Here is an 11,920-nt window from a genome sequence, read left to right as displayed (position 1 = left end):
GGTATGGAGCGCTCAATTCCTCGGTGGTGGGCGGGCGAGAGAGTGCTGCGTCGCCGGCATTGGCGTCGAGAAAAGCCGAGCCGAAAAGAGTCGAGTGACTGCACGTGAAAGCATACTAACCTAACCCTAGGTAAGGCTTGTAAGAGCGAAAGACAGTAAAAAACTCGGATGAGCCAAGAAAGAGCGGCGTGCGGGATGGGATGGAGCGCTCAATCCCTCGGTGGCGGGCGGGTGAGAGAGTGCTGCGTCGCCGGCATCGGCGTCGAGAAAAGCCGAGCCGAAAAGAGTCGAGTGACTGCACGTGAAAGCATACTAACCTAACCCTAGGTAAGGCTTGTAAGAGCGAAAGACAGTAAAAAACTCAAATGAGCCAAGAAAGAGCGGCGTGCGGGATGGGATGGTATGGAGCGCTCAATCCCTCGGTGGCGGGCGGGCGAGAGAGTGCTGCGTCGCCGGCATCGGCGTCGAGAAAAGCCGAGCCGAAAAAAGTTTAAAGTACAAACGTGATGCTAATGAGCGAGCCGTTGTCTCGACTAATATGTAGGAGGCGCTCGATCGAGCGTCTGGCTTGAGCGCTTGTCGGCCTAGCAGAACGGTCGCATTGTTATGCCCGGGTTTTAGGCACCGCTGCAGGCGGCCGGCAGAGCTTTTGTTTGTGCGAAACTGAATGGATCGAGCTCGAGAGGGGGCGAGCAAAGACGAAACGCAAAGCGCTCCGCCTGGCACTGCCTAGCGAGAGCGGGGACGTCGCGGCCAGCGACTGTCGAAGCCGAGTACGGCCGCAGGCGATCGCCTCGGTCTTAAACGAATGCGACGAGCACGCGCCGGGCGGCCCAGCAAGGGCCGAGCGCAGCTGTCGCAGCTATCTGGTTGATCCTGCCAGTAGTGATATGCTTGTCTTAAAGGTTAAGCAATGCAGGTGCAAGTAAGAGTTCTCGTAAAGCGAAACTGCGAATGGCTCATTAAATCAGTCTTGGTTTATTTGGTCTCGTAAGCGAAGTGGATAACTGTGGTAATTCTAGAGCTAATACATGCATTAAGCGCCGACTTCGGGAGGCGCGCTTTTATCAGATCAAAATCGACCGGGTTCGTCCTGTGACGTTTGATGACTCGTTGGATAACCACGCGGATCGTACGGTCTCTGCACCGACGACGTATCATTCAAGTGTCTGCCCTATCAACTGTCGACGGTACGCTACGTGCCTACCTTTGTGATAACGGGTAACGGGGAATCAGGGTTCGATTCCGGAGAGGGAGCCTGAGAAACGGCTACTACATCCAAGGAAGGCAGCAGGCGCGCAAATTACCCATTCCCGACACGGGGAGGTAGTGACGAAAAATAACAATACAGGACTCTAACGAGGCCCTGTAATTGGAATGAGTACATCCTAAAACTCTTAACGAGTATCCATTGGAGGGCAAGTCTTGTGCCAGCAGCCGCGATAATTCCAGCTCCAACAGTGTATGCTAAAGTTGTTGCGGTTGAAAAGCTCGTAGTTGGATTTTGGGCGAGCGCCGCCGGTCCGTCGCAAGGCGTGTCACTGGTTGCGTTCGCCTCACCTTCGGTTCTCCGTCGGTGCTCTTGACTGAGTGTCGGCGGTGGCCGATAAGTTTACTTTGAAAAAATTAGAGTGTTCAAAGCAGGCTGTTCACCTGCATAGTGTTGCATGGAATAATGGAATAGGACCTCGGTTCTATTTTGTTGGTTTTCGGAGCACGAGGTAATGATTAAGAGGGACAGACGGGGGCGTCCGTACTCTGCCGTTAGAGGTGAAATTCTTGGATCGGCGGAAGACGAACTACTGCGAAAGCATTCGCCGAGAATGTTTTTTTTCAATCAAGAGCGAAAGTCAGAGGTTCGAAGACGATCAGATAACGTCCTAGTTCTGACTACAAACGATGCCAACTAGCGATCGGGAGGCGTTACCATGACGACCTTTCCGGCAGCTTCCGGGAAACCAAAGTCTTTGGGTCCGGGGTATGGTTGCAAAGCTGGAACTTAAAGGAATTGACGGAAGGGCACCACCAGGAGTGGAGCCTGCGGCTTAATTTGACTCAACACGGGGAAACTCACCCGGCCCGGACACAGGTAGAATTGACAGATTGAGAGCTCTTTCTTGATTCTGTGGGTGGTGGTGCATGGCCGTTCTTAGTTGGTGGAGCGATTTGTCTGGTTAATTCCGATAACGAACGAGACTCTGGCATGCTAAATAGTTACGCGACCTTCTCGGTCGGCGTCTAACTTCTTAGAGGGACTAGTGGCGTTTAGCCACACGAGATAACAGGTCTGTGATGCCCTTAGATGTCCGGGGCCGCACGCGCGCTACACTGAGTGAAGCAGCGAATGTCTAACCTAGGCCGAAAGGTCCGGGTAACCCGTTGAACCTCATTCGTGATTGGGATGGGGACTTGCAATTGTTTCCCTTGAACGAGGAATTCCCAGTAAGCGCAAGTCATCAACTTGCGTTGATAACGTCCCTGCCCTTTGTACACACCGCCCGTCGCTACTACCGATTGAATGGTTTAGTGAGATCCTTGGATCGGCGTGTCGAGAAGACGATCAAACTTGATCATTTAGAGGAAGTAAAAGTCGTAACAAGGTTTCCGTAGGTGAACCTGCGGAAGGATCATTACCGAAGGTGGTGGTAGGCCCCGGCCGACCGCGCACTTAATTGTCTTTGGGTGCCGCCGCGAGGGCGGCCGTCAATCGGGGTTCCGCCCCGTGCGACACGCGTAACACGTTGGCATAGCAAGGCAGCCGAGTGCGATGGTGGCTTCTGGGCACCGCGCTCGATGTGCCGCCGGCCCAGCCCGGCGGTCGCTCGGCGCCGTTTGTTGGTGTTTTTGTGCAGTTGTTGTCGGTGGTGGTTTTGTGGTCGATCCCACAGTGTGACGTCCGCGCGCTTCGGCGCCGGGCGAAATGTCGAGGGCGGCTCTTAACGGTGGATCACTCGGCTCGCGAGTCGATGAAGGACGCAGTCAAGTGCGAGAAGTAATGTGAATTGCAGAACACATTGAACGTCGACCTTCTGAACGCGAATTGCGGTCTCGGGTCAATCCCGGGACCGCGTCTGCCTCAGGGTCGCGTTCATCCTCACCCGAGGGCCGTCGTCGGGCCTCTGCAAAGACGGCCGGGCGTCGCCCCAAGTTGAAGCGGTCGCCGAGCTTTCTCAGCGCGTCCGCGTGTCCCGCCCACCGCCGGCCTCTCGACGTTCAACGACGTTCGAGGGGCGGGTCCAGGTCGGTCGGTCCGGTCACGAGATCAAGACCGACAGTGGGCCAAAGCGGCGACGGTACGCGCTCGGTCGGCGCCGTCGGCGACGACTTGCGATGCCAACGGGCCGTGGAAGAAGCGGCCCGCCTGACACATACGACCTGAGTTCAGGCGAGAGCACCCGCTGCATATTATTAAGGCGTGCGGGATGGGATGGTATGGAGCGCTCAATCCCTCGGTGGCGGGCGGGCGAGAGAGTGCTGCGTCGCCGGCATCGGCGTCGAGAAAATCCGAGCCGAAAAGAGTCGAGAGACTGCACGTGAAAGCATACTAACCTAACCCTAGGTAAGGCTTGTAAGAGCGAAAGACAGTAAAAAACTCGAATGAGCCAAGAAAGAGCGGCGTGCGGGATGGGATGGGATGGAGCACTCAATCCCTCGGTGGCGGGCGGGCGAGAGAGTGCTGCGTCGCCGGCATCGGCGTCGAGAAAAGCCGAGCCGAAAAGAGTCGAGTGACTGCACGTGAAAGCATACTAACCTAACCCTACGTAAGGCTTGTAAGAGCGAAAGACAGGAAAAAAATCGAATGAGCCAAGAAAGAGCGGCGTGCGGGATGGGATAGTATGGAGCGCTCAATCCCTCGGTGGCGAGCGGGCGAGAGAGTGCTGCGTCGCCGGCATCGGCGTCGAGAAAAGCCGAGCCGAAAAGAGTCGAGTGACTGCACATGAAAGCATACTAACCTAATCCTAGGTAAGGCTTGTAAGAGCGAAAGACAGTAAAAAACTCGAATGAGCCAAGAAAGAGCAGCGTGCGGGATGGGATGGTGTGGAGCGCTCAATCCCTCGGTGGCGGGCGAGCAAGAAAGTGCTGCGTCGCCGGCATCGGCGTCGAGAAAAGCCGAGCCGAAAAGAGTCGAGTGACTGCACGTGAAAGCATACTAACCTTACCCTAGGTAAGGCTTGTAAGAGCGAAAGACAGTAAAAAACTCGAATGAGCCAAAAAGAGCGGCGTGCGGGATGGGATGGTATGGAGCGCTCAATCCCTCGGTGGCGGGCGGGCGAGAGAGTGCTGCGTCGCCGGCATCGGCGTCGAGAAAAGCCGAGCCGAAAAGAGTCGAGTGACTGCACGTGAAAGCATACTAACCTAACCCTAGGTAAGGCTTGTAAGAGCGAAAGACAGTAAAAAACTCGAATTAGCCAAGAAAGAGCGGCGTGCGGGATGGGATGGTATGGAGCGCTCAATCCATCGGTGGCGGGCGGGCGAGAGAGTGCTGCGTCGCCGGCATCGGCGTCGAGAAAAGCCGAGCTGAAAAGAGTCGAGTGACTGCACGTGAAAGCATACTAACCTAACCCTAGGTAAGGCTTGTAAGAGCGAAAGACAGTAAAAAACTCGCATGAGCCAAGAAAGAGCGGCGTGCGGGATAGGATGGAGCGCTCAATCCCTCGGTGGCGGGCGGGCGAGAGAGTGCTGCGTCGCCGGCATCGGCGTCGAGAAAAGCCGAGCCGAAAAGAGTCGAGTGACTGCACGTGAAAGCATACTAACCTAACCCTAGGTAAGGCTTGTAAGAGCGAAAGACAGTAAAAAACTCGAATGAGCCAAGAAAGAGCGGCGTGCGGGATGGGATGGAGCGCTCAATCCCTCGGTGGCGGGCGGGCGAGAGAGTGCTGCGTCGCCGGCATCGGCGTCGAAAAAAGCCGAGCCGAAAAGAGTCGAGTGACTGCACGTGAAAGCATACTAACCTAACCCTAGGTAAGGCTTGTAAGAGCGAAAGACAGTAAACTTGAATGAGCCAAGAAAGAGCGGCGTGCGGGATGGGATGCAGCGCTCAATCCCTCGGCGGCGGTCGGGCGAGAGAATGCTGCGTCGCCGGCATCGGCGTCGAGAAAAGCCGTGCCGAAAAGAGTCGAGTGACTGCACGTGAAAGCATACTAACCTAACCCTAGGTAAGGCTTGTAAGAGCGAAAGACAGTAAACTCGAATGAGCCAAGAAAGAGCGGCGTGCGGGATGGGATGGAGCGCTCAATCCCTCGGCGGCGGGCGGGCGAGAGAGTGCTGCGTCGCCGGCATCGGCGTCGAGAAAAGCCGAGCCGAAAAGAGTCGAGTGACTGCACGTGAAAGCATACTAACCTAACCCTAGGTAAAGCTTGTAAGAGCGAAAGACAGTAAACTCGAATGAGCCAAGAAAGAGCGGCGTGCGGAATGGGATGGAGCGCTCAATCCCTCGGTGGCAGGCGGGCGAGAGAGTGCTGCGTCGCCGGCATCGGCGTCGAGAAAAGCCGAGCCGAAAAGAGTCGAGTGACTGCACCTGAAAGCATACTAACCTAACCCTAGGTAAGGCTTGTAAGAGCGAAAGACAGTAAACTCGAATGAGCCAAGAAAGAGCGGCGTGCGGGATGGGATGGTATGGAGCGCTCAATCCCTCGCTGGCGGGCGGGCGAGAGAGTGCTGCGTCGCCGGCATCGGCGTCGAGAAAAGCCGAGCCGAAAAGAGTCGAGTGACTGCACGTGAAAGCATACTAACCTAACCCTACGTAAGGCTTGTAAGAGCGAAAGACAGTAAAAAACTCGAATGAGCCAAGAAAGAGCGGCGTGCGGGATGGAATGATATGGAGCGCTCAGTCCCTCGGTGGCGGGCGGGCGAGAGAGTGCTGCGTCGCCGGCATCGGCGACGTGAACGTCTTGAAAGTATGACATATTTTTATCATATTTTTGTAATGTTGTATAATGTATATATGCGTTACAATCAATTTGATTTTGCTTTAATAATTTCTAAAGTACTTGAAAAATTTCAAACATTTATCGCAAAATTGTTTCTTTTGCCTAGGTGTCAACATAAAAAAGTTACGTCACTGACAGTAATTCAATGCTAAAATACGAAAACTTCTATACGATTTTAGTGGGTATTCAAAATTATTAATATAATTGCTTTATGTTAAAGTTTGAATGTTTAGATTTTAATTTTCTTCTGTAGACATCTTTACAAAAGAACCGTTAGCGCCATCGATTTTAACAAAACTATACAATGTGCAAATCCAATTTGCAACAAAGTTCAATCTAAGTTGACTCGAAAGAGACATCAGAGAATCCACGGACTGGAAGGAGGGGATATCGTAGAAAAGGGCAAAATATGCTTAAAGAATTTATATATCATTAGCTGAGATTGTACATCCCTTCTTAACACATACACATTCTCAAAAACAAACACAATATGCCTATGTTTATAGGTATGTTTTTTTTATGATTGTTGAATAGTACGAAGTAGAGCTACAGTAAAGTAGGGATACAAGACACCGACAGTTGCTAAATATGGGGTCAACAAAATTGAAGGATACTTCAATGGTTTGCTTTTGGTAACTGTACACCAGATATTAGAGACTGAAAATATCAAGTCTCGAGGCACCGTCATTTTAATGACAAATGAACTTTTTTGCAAATGGGTAGTGTTTAATTAACGAAATGTATCTGATGTAGAGTGGCAGCAGATCATCGAATGGGTCAATTTGGCGTCCTTGAGAACCGCTCGTGTACAAAAGATTTATATTTGGTATTGAAATGTTGCCCAATAATTTGTACACTTGGAAAGTATCGATGCTTAAAATTTCGGGAGCATCCATTTCGATTGAGTAAAGTCACGCCATGATTTCAAAATAAAAATAATTTGAAAATAATTGTTTTGTTTGAGTCAATAAAATTGCGGCCTCATGAGCACAGCATGTCAACACATAGTATTTGAGCATATTCTTGGGTTGAGAGTTTTTTCTACAAAAATTATCGCTTTACAAAATTTGAGTCGCTTGGAAAAAAGGTTGAAACCATGGCCCTAGGGTTCCGTCAGTACCGCCCAGGTGTTTTGTTATTGTTAAAGCTGTCACTTATTGAAGGTAATCTTGTTTTTACCATTTACGAGGGATTCTCCGAGCCTCCAGAAAGTTTCATTGGCTTTGTGACGGGCTTGGAAACCACTGGCAGGCACTGAGATCCTAGACATTGACTAAGTTATATCGTTTGCTTTTCACCAGTTGAACACGTTTTATTATAATAGAAATAATAATTCGTTCGAAACGTTGACTAAAGCAAATAGCAATTGTACATATATAACTAGAGACAGTCATTTCTCTACACCCTTCTTTAAGTGGTGAATAACTCTGTATAACTTTGTTGCCTATGAAATTTATTTTAACAGTAAAGCTTATGTCAAATATCGAAACGTCGAAGTAGCAGCGTTGAATGATGAATGACGATTCATTCAGTTACCTGAATGAAAAAACTTGGACGCAACTAACCACTGATGGGACTCAACACAGTGATTGCTGATAGAAGAATTGCAAGTTTGCTCAAAGCAAGTTTCCAACCCCTCAACTAAGAGTGGAAAGCGTATTTAAAGATGATCTCCAAGTTTGGTCAAATCAAGGTCTCGGAAGTGGGTCTAATGGATTGAATTTTAAATAAACAGTTAATCAGTGCCGATTTCCTTGTGCGTGTTGTAACTTCCAGTCCAGACAAGGGTTGAATAGAACATGAATAGACAACAACCTCTAATGCTAGAGCTGATAGTATATAAGCAGGATTCAAAAACCAAAACAGTCAAGAGTAATGGGACTAAAGAATGAGCTGTCCGTGTCTTTATTCAATACTGTGACTGTCAAAAATCTAGCATTAAAATACAATATTTAAATTCACTATAACACAAAATGTTTTAAAATATGTCTGAAACCTGCAGTGTACACAAAATAACCCAAAATTGGAGTATATTTTGCAACCAGCCAATGGTACTAAAACTATAATAATCTATAAATAGGATCTGAACTATTTATCAGTTTTTAACAAATTGATCAATTTGATAGAAATTTAGGATAACATTTCACATATCGTAACATACAATAATAAACTGTAAACTTTATCAACTTTTGACAGAGTGTTTGGTTCACTACGATTTAACATAGCACCCTCATTTAAGTCATTTTTGATCTATGTTACCTTTGATTTGTAGAAAATAATAAATGAACTTTCGATTATATTTATTACGGAAAACGTCAATGTTCAATAAAAAGGAACTTGTTGAACCGTTATAAAAACAACAAAAAAATTCTTTATGAACAACCATTTGTATTTGAATCCTCAGCACTAAGCGAACAATAAGTTCAATCGTTAGTGGATATTCGAAGGTTTACAATTGTTTGTTACGTGGTGTGGAAATAGCGAATATTTTCATCTTTTTATTTTTGGCTTTATTACTTGATTGCGAGGAACATCGCGCTTCTAAGTGAACTTCTCAATGTTTTGACGAGGTCGTACATCTATTAGCACCTTTTTATCTTTCTGATTTTTTTATTTTTCGGATTTGGAAAAGCATCGACATAGACAATAATTACAGGACCAGAGTATTTTCCCCTGATCAAACCATCCCGATTTATTACACACTGTTCCTTTTTAATCTCAAGTTTTTTTTGTCTCCTATATATCAAGACCATGCATCTGAAACAATTAACTAGCTAACTTATATCATGGATTATTATTGGATGAGATGACGTGGTTCTCCATATGATTAAGCTGTTTTATCGACTTTAATCTCCCCGGATTAAAAATCTATAAATGTAATTCTATGTTTCTATGCCACAATGTGCCAGGCTCGGGGATTACTCCAGGAAAATTTTTGTCTTATTTGGACAATTTAGATAAAACTGTTTTAAAATGCCAATTCTCCGATTAAGCTAATTTCTTAGTTTTCTGAGAAATAAATTTAGTTTCTATCTTTTTTAAAATATATCGATAACGTTTTTCAACACCATTTTATTAACAAAAAGTAGCATAATATTTCATATTATATTTCACGAATTTCATTTGTTAAGTTCAGTTCGTGGAAAATAGATTGTTCTAACAAATTGATCAGATTCAGAAACACATCTATAAATATATAATGAAAAAATTGTATATCACACTAACTCACACACAAGGAAAATAAAATACGAAAAAAATTTAATTTTCTGCCTGTTGCCGAATTTTAACTGCCCGGGAAGTTGTATACGAATTATGAAACTCGCATATTTTAAAGCGAAGACAATGCTGTTATTTATTTCAATTTTGATAATTTTTAACATTTTCTTTTATTTTTTTCAGGTCACACTGGAAATTTCAATTTATTTTTTAGCTTTTTTACCTATTAAATAACCAGAAATAGTTTTTTCTGGAAAATATACTATTTAATGGCGTGATTCAAAACAATTCAAAGCAAATACCAAAGCAAATATAATAAATCATCAATACTTATCATTTGAATAAAATGTAAACAGAGGCATGATTAATAAAACTTGTTCTTCGTAAAGTGAAGACAATGCTGTAATTGATTCTGATAATCTCTCGAATTTGTTATATTTTTCTTTAGGTCGTTCAGATCACAGGGAAACTCTAATTCAATGAAAATCGGAAAATATTTTAAATTCAAATCTCAAATAAAAACTAAAACTTGGATCCAAAAGTTGGGTTAATTAATAGATTATATTTGTAAAGGATTTGTCAGCAAAAATGTCCTAATTAATGAGCTTATTTTATCTGGGATAAAAACATCCATCGAAATATAAGAACCTGGCAATGAAAATGAGAAGATATCAGACTTAGACAACATATACAATATGAGCTCTTGGACTTATTGGAAATAAGTGTGAAACTATGTGCAAAATATTTTAGTTACGAACAATTAACAACAATTACACAAATTTTACCTGAAGTGCTTTTAACCTTCTGAAAAGGTATTCTTCGGTAAAATAGCAAAAACAAAAGAAATTCTGCATAATAATAAAAAGAGAAAATATAAATCCATCGCGGTCAATTATGTTTATATCAATATCATTCTATACTTTTGTTTCATGGTAATTTTGGATTTTCTAGATGAATCTAATTTGCATAAAACAACTCATCGCAAAATGAACAACTTCACAATATACAGGGATACGAGGTCGGATTTTAGCAAGTTGTCGAAGATCTGAATTTGTCGAAATTGTACATCCTCAGTGTTTTCAAAATAAGTCAAAACTTCACCATAAATTTAAAAAGCATTATTTTACTGAGCGTTTATTTTACTGAGATACAAAGCCGTTATTTAGAAAGTATCAAACATTTTTGTAATTTATTGAAATTTCTTGAACATGAAATAGTATATATTTAAATAAACCAAATCGACAACACTTTAGGATTATTCACAGAAATAGGTTGGGTTAAAATAATAAATTCAAATATTTATTTGAACACATCTAAGAAACAGTTTGTTCGGTAGAAATCTAACAATGAATTCATTTTAATAAAATTTTACCCCAAGAAAAGCCTGACAGACAATTTAAATAAGTGAGCGTTAAATCGCATTGGTTCAACATATAGGCCTCATGTTTAATTCAGTGGAATAGATTGTGTGGAGTAGATAAAAGAATAAGATCACCGATTCATCTGCACGTCTCTTTTCAATATAATTTCAAATCTTATTCTAAATATCATGCGAACATACAACCTTCTAATAGGCCGATTGTGATCTATGTATCACAGTTCGAGCATAGCCAAAACAAACGATTCTTAGTTTTCCAAGTATATGTTACTCCGTGTGCAGAACCCTTTTCAGAGTGGGGATTTAAAACATGTCAGGCTTTTACGCAAACTCTATTTTAAGGCATTCATAAAAGAAAAGTATCTGTAAATTAACCGTATTATACAAGTGATAAGTAGTTACCATACTCCCCAACTGTAGTATCTCATATAAGGGAGGTATACCGCATGCAAGATTTATTTACTTCATATGCTTGTTCAACTGTGGGCCGTAGAATTAGTAAGTCTAGGTGTAAATTAAGCTGCATGTGTGGCTAACGAAAATTCGGGAATACAAGAGCATATGTTTGTTCAACTGTGGAAATAGTCAGTTTTAATTATGCTACTAGGGTGAATACCAACTACTCTTAAAATTCTACAGTGTTTTGTTTATCGATCATTGAATGGACAAAGTTATACCGGTAATTCATTTTCACAGATGGCTCCGTGATATGAATTGACGGGAGGTATGTTAATAATCCCTTGATATATGGGTTCCGGGTTTCGCTTGACCTCAACAACTACAGCTGTGTACGATGCATCGGAAGACGGATAATTAGGACTCCACACCTCATTTGGCAGAGATATAGCTTGGCCCGTGGTTAAATACAGCTGACCGTTCTGTTGAAATAAAAATATATTTTGAAAAATATAAAAAATAGCAGAGAATATTGTTGAATATGGTTGAACCAGTAAACGTTGTCATGTGGTCTGAAAAATCAGAACTAACTTATTTGGTCTTCAGTAAAAGTGACGTGAATATTCTGCTCAGTCACACTTCAGTAATAACCGTTAGTGAATGAGAAATAAATGGAATAGACACATAAATCAAATTCGTTTGGAATATTCTTCCCTGATTTATTATCAGGGCTGTAAAGTTGAAACGCTCCATTGCGTTTAGGTCAAATTGTTGAATTTCCCTCAAACATTACATGAAGACGAATGTTTGTAGTTGAATTTTGTGATAGAAACTGGCAAACGTTGGCAAACGAATTTTTTGAATCTAGTAAGAAAGCCAAATTTAATATTAGCCTGGAGGAGTCAGTGTTATAAATGTAATAGCACTTAGTAATACGGAAACATTATTGGCCATATTTTATATCGATTTCATGTATGGCCGCATAAGGAACATGATCCAT

The 11,920-nt window shown here is 43.8% G+C and overlaps 2 non-coding genes across 2 annotated transcripts; both read left to right on the top strand.

Annotated features, from left to right (window-relative positions):
* The first annotated feature begins 863 nt into the window (after positions 1-863).
* On the top strand, positions 864-2,633 carry LOC144430538 (small subunit ribosomal RNA). The gene has a single exon (XR_013479600.1). It is a non-coding gene; the product is annotated as a small subunit ribosomal RNA (ribosomal RNA).
* Positions 2,634-2,931: 298 nt separating this feature from the next.
* Positions 2,932-3,085, top strand: LOC144429524 (5.8S ribosomal RNA). Its single transcript, XR_013478824.1, has one exon. It is a non-coding gene; the product is annotated as a 5.8S ribosomal RNA (ribosomal RNA).
* The last annotated feature ends 8,835 nt before the right edge of the window (positions 3,086-11,920 follow it).

This window comes from Styela clava, chromosome 1, assembly GCF_964204865.1.
Source record: "Styela clava chromosome 1, kaStyClav1.hap1.2, whole genome shotgun sequence".
In the NCBI taxonomy this organism is placed as follows: domain Eukaryota; kingdom Metazoa; phylum Chordata; class Ascidiacea; order Stolidobranchia; family Styelidae; genus Styela; species Styela clava.
The sequence above is the reverse complement of the archived record's forward strand: the minus strand, read 5'-3'. Positions and strand labels throughout refer to the sequence as shown.